An 8,695-nucleotide genomic window follows, 5' to 3' on the forward strand; every position below is an offset into this window, starting at 1 on the left:
CATACCATTTATCAAACCTATCGTGTTGTTTATCACACAGTTTGCACCGGAAGCAGAATTTATATACGAGTCAATACGGTCACATTTCAAAACGGTAGCAACGCGCAGTCTGGTTCCCACGTTAAAAGTTAGATAAGGTGGCAGGGGATATATCAGTGAAAGGGTAGGTGTTACCTATGGTCTTTAAAAATCAATTAGGTATTTATAAGATGTATTTCTTGTGTTAGGTTGTAGAAAGAATGTCTCAAAATTTTGGAAAAAAACATTACAACTAGCCACAGCTCCCTAGCAAGGAAATTTTGAATCTTCAAAAAGGAGGTTTTCACTTTTGTCGGAAGTCAATATTTCACGCTGCAGAAACAGAACAAAATTTTGAAGGTAAATTGTGAAAAATCTAAACGTATGGGAGGCACTTTTCTAGGCAAATAAACAAAGCACAGGGATGAAATTAGTGAGTAATGTAGCCAAAACTAGGATTGCATTCTGTTTGAATGTTCTGTGCATGCCATGAAATGGGTCAAATTTCTCAATTTTTCATTAAAAATGAGGTGGTCGGGGGGAAAGATCAAGGGGCATAGTTTCACAAGTGAAGAAGCCAGCCTTGTCTTTGGTTGTATTTTCAATGTATATTGCCTATGCTATGACACTGCCACAAAAAGGCTTTCTTGTGTCACTTTCTGTTTTGATGCAATGGATTTGACTGTTTGCGGCCTTTCGGAACTCGAAATTTGGTCAAAAATATATCCCCTGCCCCCTTAATTAATAGCAAAACTCAAAATTTTAAAATTGTGTATATCATACGAAAATTGATACATGTATTCCACAAATGTGTTGCGGTAACAAATCGAACATAATTTTGCATATATCTTTTAACCGCTATGGTTGAGATTATGGAAAACAAAGGGAGGTAATAATGTTAAAACCATTGCTAATTTTAGGAAAATTTCACGTGTGCTGGTTTCGCACTGGAAAACAATGTTTAAACTCATATTTGTGTAATAGCATCTACATTTGCACATTTTCTGAGCTTAAATACTTAAATAAGCAAGATAAGTCTGCAGTTTTGTAGAAAAAGTTGGTAAAAATAGGAAAATTATGCAAAATAGTGGTTTGTAACATGCCGCAAACATAAATTCTCGTTTTCTTCTTATTTAAAGTCATTATGGCAACATATTTCTTCATGTGACACCTAACCGATGAAGAAAGACTAAGATTGAAGCATTTATTTGATAATAAATACGAAATAATAAGTGAATGCCACATCTGGAAGGGGGCGTACACTCCAAGCGTCTATGGTGTTCTGCGGTGTAGTTTCCGCGGCAAAAGGCTAAGGCTTAAAGCTCACCATGCACTATATTATCTTGAAAATAAACATGCCATGTCATCAAAAATGCATGTGTCACATTTATGCCACAGTAAACTTTGTGTCAACATCAAGCACTTAAGTTATGGGCCTCAAAGCATTAACAAAAGGAAAATATGTGCTCATGAAGGTTCCTTATGCACTTGAAAATGTTTTCAAGCTGTGTCTTGTTTACAATGATGTTCTCATAGTCAGATATATTTGCCCACTGTTTCCAATTGTAGCACTTTGATTTTCAGACTGTGGTACTGTTTGATGTGGTCGCAGTTTAATAGGGAGAACGAGTGGACCCCGAGAACGATTACACGCATTCAAGACATCGTTAGCCACAGAATCACCCAATCGCACGACACTTTCCAGGTCAGGGTCTGAATTCAACAGAATAGAATCTTGAACTTGTTTCTCTACACAGGGCACATGCCTGCAGAAACTTTATAGTTTGGAAATACTCCTTTTTTGAAAAGTACACCTTTGTTTTTCCTAGCGTGATTGTTTTTATAACTGTGCTGTGATTTCTTATGGAGTAATCTAATTTTGAATGGTATTTTAATGAATGAATATCAATATTTGGTGCATGTATTATGTAATCATATGGGAATATACATCTGTAAGACTGATTGATAGTGTCAATAATCATTTTAAACATTTGACATATAACTTGTGTGCTTCTCTACTAAATAGAGTCAAATGTTGTGAATAGGAACACTATTTGTTTGATTATTTCTGTTCTGGTTGTTTCCCTTGAATTGTGTGAATTTTTGGAATTACTATGAAATACAAACAAAACACAGGATACAGTTCAGAAATGTTGCATTTAATTCATTAAACATTATATTTTAAAATAACAAAAGCTTTTTGTTTTATTATGCATATATTAAAAAACTTAATAGCAAAACGCAAAATTTTAAAATTGTGTATATCATACGAAAATTGATACATGTATTCCACAAATGTGTTGCGGTAACAAATCGAACATAATTTTGCATATATCTTTTAACCGCTATGGTTGAGATTATGGAAAACAAAGGGAGGTAATAATGTTAAAACCATTGCTAATTTTAGGAAAATTTCACGTGTGCTGGTTTCGCACTGGAAAACAATGTTTAAACTCATATTTGTGTAATAGCATCTACATTTGCACATTTTCTGAGCTTGAATACTTAAATAAGCAAGATAAGTCTGCAGTTTTGTAGAAAAAGTTGGTAAAAATAGGAAAATTATGCAAAATAGTGGTTTGTAACATGCCGCAAACATAAATTCTCGTTTTCTTCTTATTTGAAGTCATTATGGCAACATATTTCTTCATGTGACACCTAACCGATGAAGAAAGACTAAGATTGAAGCATTTATTTGATAATAAATACGAAATAATAAGTGAATGCCACATCTGGAAGGGGGCGTACACTCCAAGCGTCTATGGTGTTCTGCGGTGTAGTTTCCGCGGCAAAAGGCTAAGGCTTAAAGCTCACCATGCACTATATTATCTTGAAAATAAACATGCCATGTCATCAAAAATGCATGTGTCACATTTATGCCACAGTAAACTTTGTGTCAACATCAAGCACTTAAGTTATGGGCCTCAAAGCATTAACAAAAGGAAAATATGTGCTCATGAAGGTTCCTTATGCACTTGAAAATGTTTTCAAGCTGTGTCTTGTTTACAATGATGTTCTCATAGTCAGATATATTTGCCCACTGTTTCCAATTGTAGCACTTTGATTTTCAGACTGTGGTACTGTTTGATGTGGTCGCAGTTTAATAGGGAGAACGAGTGGACCCCGAGAACGATTACACGCATTCAAGACATCGTTAGCCACAGAATCACCCAATCGCACGACACTTTCCAGGTCAGGGTCTGAATTCAACGGAATAGAATCTTGAACTTGTTTCTCTACACAGGGCACATGCCTGCAGAAACTTTATAGTTTGGAAATACTCCTTTTTTGAAAAGTACACCTTTGTTTTTCCTAGCGTGATTGTTTTTATAACTGTGCTGTGATTTCTTATGGAGTGATCTAATTTTGAATGGTATTTTAATGAATGAATATCAATATTTGGTGCATGTATTATGTAATCATATGGGAATATACATCTGTAAGACTGATTGATAGTGTCAATAATCATTTTAAACATTTGACATATAACTTGTGTGCTTCTCTACTAAATAGAGTCAAATGTTGTGAATAGGAACACTATTTGTTTGATTATTTCTGTTCTGGTTGTTTCCCTTGAATTGTGTGAATTTTTGGAATTACTATGAAATACAAACAAAACACAGGATACAGTTCAGAAATGTTGCATTTAATTCATTAAACATTATATTTTAATATAACAAAAGCTTTTTGTTTTATTATGCATATATTAAAAAACTTAATAGCAAAACGCAAAATTTTAAAATTGTGTATATCATACGAAAATTGATACATGTATTCCACAAATGTGTTGCGGTAACAAATCGAACATAATTTTGCATATATCTTTTAACCGCTATGGTTGAGATTATGGAAAACAAAGGGAGGTAATAATGTTAAAACCATTGCTAATTTTAGGAAAATTTCACGTGTGCTGGTTTCGCACTGGAAAACAATGTTTAAACTCATATTTGTGTAATAGCATCTACATTTGCACATTTTCTGAGCTTGAATACTTAAATAAGCAAGATAAGTCTGCAGTTTTGTAGAAAAAGTTGGTAAAAATAGGAAAATTATGCAAAATAGTGGTTTGTAACATGCCGCAAACATAAATTCTCGTTTTCTTCTTATTTGAAGTCATTATGGCAACATATTTCTTCATGTGACACCTAACCGATGAAGAAAGACTAAGATTGAAACATTTATTTGATAATAAATACGAAATAATAAGTGAATGCCACATCTGGAAGGGGGCGTACACTCCAAGCGTCTATGGTGTTCTGCGGTGTAGTTTCCGCGGCAAAAGGCTAAGGCTTAAAGCTCACCATGCACTATATTATCTTGAAAATAAACATGCCATGTCATCAAAATGCATGTGTCACATTTATGCCACAGTAAACTTTGTGTCAACATCAAGCACTTAAGTTATGGGCCTCAAAGCATTAACAAAAGGAAAATATGTGCTCATGAAGGTTCCTTATGCACTTGAAAATGTTTTCAAGCTGTGTCTTGTTTACAATGATGTTCTCATAGTCAGATATATTTGCCCACTGTTTCCAATTGTAGCACTTTGATTTTCAGACTGTGGTACTGTTTGATGTGGTCGCAGTTTAATAGGGAGAACGAGTGGACCCCGAGAACGATTACACGCATTCAAGACATCGTTAGCCACAGAATCACCCAATCGCACGACACTTTCCAGGTCAGGGTCTGAATTCAACGGAATAGAATCTTGAACTTGTTTCTCTACACAGGGCACATGCCTGCAGAAACTTTATAGTTTGGAAATACTCCTTTTTTGAAAAGTACACCTTTGTTTTTCCTAGCGTGATTGTTTTTATAACTGTGCTGTGATTTCTTATGGAGTAATCTAATTTTGAATGGTATTTTAATGAATGAATATCAATATTTGGTGCATGTATTATTTAATCATATGGGAATATACATCTGTAAGACTGATTGATAGTGTCAATAATCATTTTAAACATTTGACATATAACTTGTGTGCTTCTCTACTAAATAGAGTCAAATGTTGTGAATAGGAACACTATTTGTTTGATTATTTCTGTTCTGGTTGTTTCCCTTGAATTGTGTGAATTTTTGGAATTACTATGAAATACAAACAAAACACAGGATACAGTTCAGAAATGTTGCATTTAATTCATTAAACATTATATTTAAATATAACAAAAGCTTTTTGTTTTATTATGCATATATTAAAAAACTTAATAGCAAAACGCAAAATTTTAAAATTGTGTATATCATACGAAAATTGATACATGTATTCCACAAATGTGTTGCGGTAACAAATCGAACATAATTTTGCATATATCTTTTAACCGCTATGGTTGAGATTATGGAAAACAAAGGGAGGTAATAATGTTAAAACCATTGCTAATTTTAGGAAAATTTCACGTGTGCTGGTTTCGCACTGGAAAACAATGTTTAAAACTCATATTTGTGTAATAGCATCTACATTTGCACATTTTCTGAGCTTGAATACTTAAATAAGCAAGATAAGTCTGCAGTTTTGTAGAAAAAGTTGGTAAAAATAGGAAAATTATGCAGAATAGTGGTTTGTAACATGCCGCAAACATAAATTCTCTTTTTCTTCTTATTTGAAGTCATTATGGCAAACATATTTCTTCATGTGACACCTAACCGATGAAGAAAGACTAAGATTGAAGCATTTATTTGATAATAAATACGAAATAATAAGTGAATGCCACATCTGGAAGGGGGCGTACACTCCAAGCGTCTATGGTGTTCTGCGTTGTAGTTTCCGCGGCAAAAGGCTAAGGCTTAAAGCTCACCATGCACTATATTATCTTGAAATAAACATGCCATGTCATCAAAAATGCATGTGTCACATTTATGCCACAGTAAACTTTGTGTCAACATCAAGCACTTAAGTTATGGGCCTCAAAGCATTAACAAAAGGAAAATATGTGCTCATGAAGGTTCCTTATGCACTTGAAAATGTTTTCAAGCTGTGTCTTGTTTACAATGATGTTCTCATAGTCAGATATATTTGCCCACTGTTTCCAATTGTAGCACTTTGATTTTCAGACTGTGGTACTGTTTGATGTGGTCGCAGTTTAATAGGGAGAACGAGTGGACCCCGAGAACGATTACACGCATTCAAGACATCGTTAGCCACAGAATCACCCAATCGCACGACACTTTCCAGGTCAGGGTCTGAATTCAACGGAATAGAATCTTTAACTTGTTTCTCTACCTTTGTTTTTCCTAGCGTGATTGTTTTTATAACTGTGCTGTGATTTCTTATGGAGTGATCTAATTTTGAATGGTATTTTAATGAATGAATATCAATATTTGGTGCATGTATTATGTAATCATATGGGAATATACATCTGTAAGACTGATTGATAGTGTCAATAATCATTTTAAAACATTTGACATATAACTTGTGTGCTTCTCTACTAAATAGAGTCAAATGTTGTGAATAGGAACACTATTTGTTTGATTATTTCTGTTCTGGTTGTTTCCCTTGAATTGTGTGAATTTTTGGAATTACTATGAAATACAAACAAAACACAGGATACAGTTCAGAAATGTTGCATTTAATTCATTAAACATTATATTTTAATATAACAAAAGCTTTTTGTTTTATTATGCATATATTAAAAAACTTAAGGTGGCAGGGGATATATCAGTGAAAGGGGGGTCCATGAAAATTACATATCTTTAGGGTAGGTTTTACCTATGGTCTTTAAAAATCAATTAGGTATTTATAAGATGTATTTCTTGTGTTAGGTTGTAGAAAGAATGTCTCAAAATTTTGGAAAAAAACATTACAACTAGCCACAGCTCCCTAGCAAGGAAATTTTGAATCTTCAAAAAGGAGGTTTTCACTTTTGTCGGAAGTCAATATTTCACACTGCAGAAACAGAACAAAATTTTGAAGGTAAATTGTGAAAAATCTAAACGTATGGGATACACTTTTCTAGGCAAATAAACAAAGCACAGGGATGAAATTAGTGAGTAATGTAGCCAAAACTAGGATTGCATTCTGTTTGAATGTTCTGTGCATGCCATGAAATGGGTCAAATTTCTCAATTTTCATTAAAATGAGGTGGTCGGGGGGGAAAGATCAAGGGCCATAGTTTCACAAGTGAAGAAGCCAGCCTTGTCTTTGGTTGTATTTTCAATGTATATTGCCTATGCTATGACACTGACACAAAAAGGCTTTCTTGTGTCACTTTCTGTTTTGATGCAATGGATTTTGACTGTTTGCGGCCTTTCGGAACTCGAAATTTGGTAAAAAATATATCCCCTGCCCCCTTAATTAATAGCAAAACGCAAAATTTAAAATTGTGTATATCATACGAAAATTGATACATGTATTCCACAAATGTGTTGCGGTAACAAATCGAACATAATTTTGCATATATCTTTTAACCGCTATGGTTGAGATTATGGAAAACAAAGGGAGGTAATAATGTTAAAACCATTGCTAATTTTAGGAAAATTTCACGTGTGCTGGTTTCGCACTGGAAAAACAATGTTTAAACTCATATTTGTGTAATAGCATCTACATTTGCACATTTTCTGAGCTTGAATACTTAAATAAGCAAGATAGTCTGCAGTTTTGTAGAAAAGTTGGTAAAAAATAGAAAAATTATGCAAAATAGTGGTTTGTAACATGCCGCAAACATAAATTCTCTTTTTCTTCTTATTTGAAGTCATTATGGCAACATATTTCTTCATGTGACACCTAACCGATGAAGAAAGACTAAGATTGAAGCATTTATTTGATAATAAATACGAAATAATAAGTGAATGCCACATCTGGAAGGGGGGCGTACACTCCAAGCGTCTATGGTGTTCTGCGGTGTAGTTTCCGCGGCAAAAGGCTAAGGCTTAAAGCTCACCATGCACTATATTATCTTGAAAATAAACATGCCATGTCATCAAAAATGCATGTGTCACATTTATGCCACAGTAAACTTTGTGTCAACATCAAGCACTTAAGTTATGGGCCTCAAAGCATTAACAAAAGGAAAATATGTGCTCATGAAGGTTCCTTATGCACTTGAAAATGTTTTCAAGCTGTGTCTTGTTTACAATGATGTTCTCATAGTCAGATATATTTGCCCACTGTTTCCAATTGTAGCACTTTGATTTTCAGACTGTGGTACTGTTTGATGTGGTCGCAGTTTAATAGGGAGAACGAGTGGACCCCGAGAGCGATTACACGCATTCAAGACATCGTTAGCCACAGAATCACCCAATCGCACGGACACTTTCCAGGTCAGGGTCTGAATTCAACGGAATAGAATCTTGAACTTGTTTCTCTACACAGGGCACATGCCTGCAGAAACTTAATAGTTTGGAAATACTCCTTTTTTGAAAAGTACACCTTTGTTTTTCCTAGCGTGATTGTTTTTATAACTGTGCTTTTATTTCTTATGGAATAATTTAATTTTGAATGGTATTTTAATGAATGAATATCAATATTTGGTCCATGTATTATGTAATCATATGGGAATATACATCTGTAAGACTGATTGATAGTGTCAATAATCATTTTAAACATTTGACATATAACTTGTGTGCTTCTCTACTAAATAGAGTCAATGTTGTGAATAGGAACACTATTTGTTTGATTATTTCTGTTCTGGTTGTTTCCCTTGAATTGTGTGAATTTTTGGAATTACTATGAAATACAAACAAAACA

At 34.0% G+C, this 8,695-nt stretch overlaps 1 long non-coding RNA gene across 3 annotated transcripts; it reads left to right on the forward strand.

Moving 5' to 3' along the window:
* Positions 1 to 309: 309 nt before the first annotated feature.
* LOC127858881 (uncharacterized) lies at positions 310 to 8,415 on the forward strand. 3 transcript variants are annotated; one of them, XR_008039167.1, is made up of 6 exons: positions 310 to 378; positions 1,603 to 1,723; positions 3,090 to 3,210; positions 4,576 to 4,696; positions 6,064 to 6,184; positions 8,147 to 8,258. It is a non-coding gene; the product is annotated as an uncharacterized LOC127858881 (long non-coding RNA). The 3 variants fall into 3 exon arrangements; XR_008039166.1 differs by lacking the exons at positions 310 to 378; positions 8,147 to 8,258 and adding an exon at positions 8,269 to 8,415 and having other exon boundaries at positions 1,183 to 1,723; XR_008039165.1 differs by lacking the exon at positions 310 to 378 and having other exon boundaries at positions 1,184 to 1,723.
* Positions 8,416 to 8,695: the final 280 nt, after the last annotated feature.

Source organism: Dreissena polymorpha, chromosome 14, assembly GCF_020536995.1.
Source record: "Dreissena polymorpha isolate Duluth1 chromosome 14, UMN_Dpol_1.0, whole genome shotgun sequence".
Lineage (NCBI taxonomy): Eukaryota > Metazoa > Mollusca > Bivalvia > Myida > Dreissenidae > Dreissena > Dreissena polymorpha.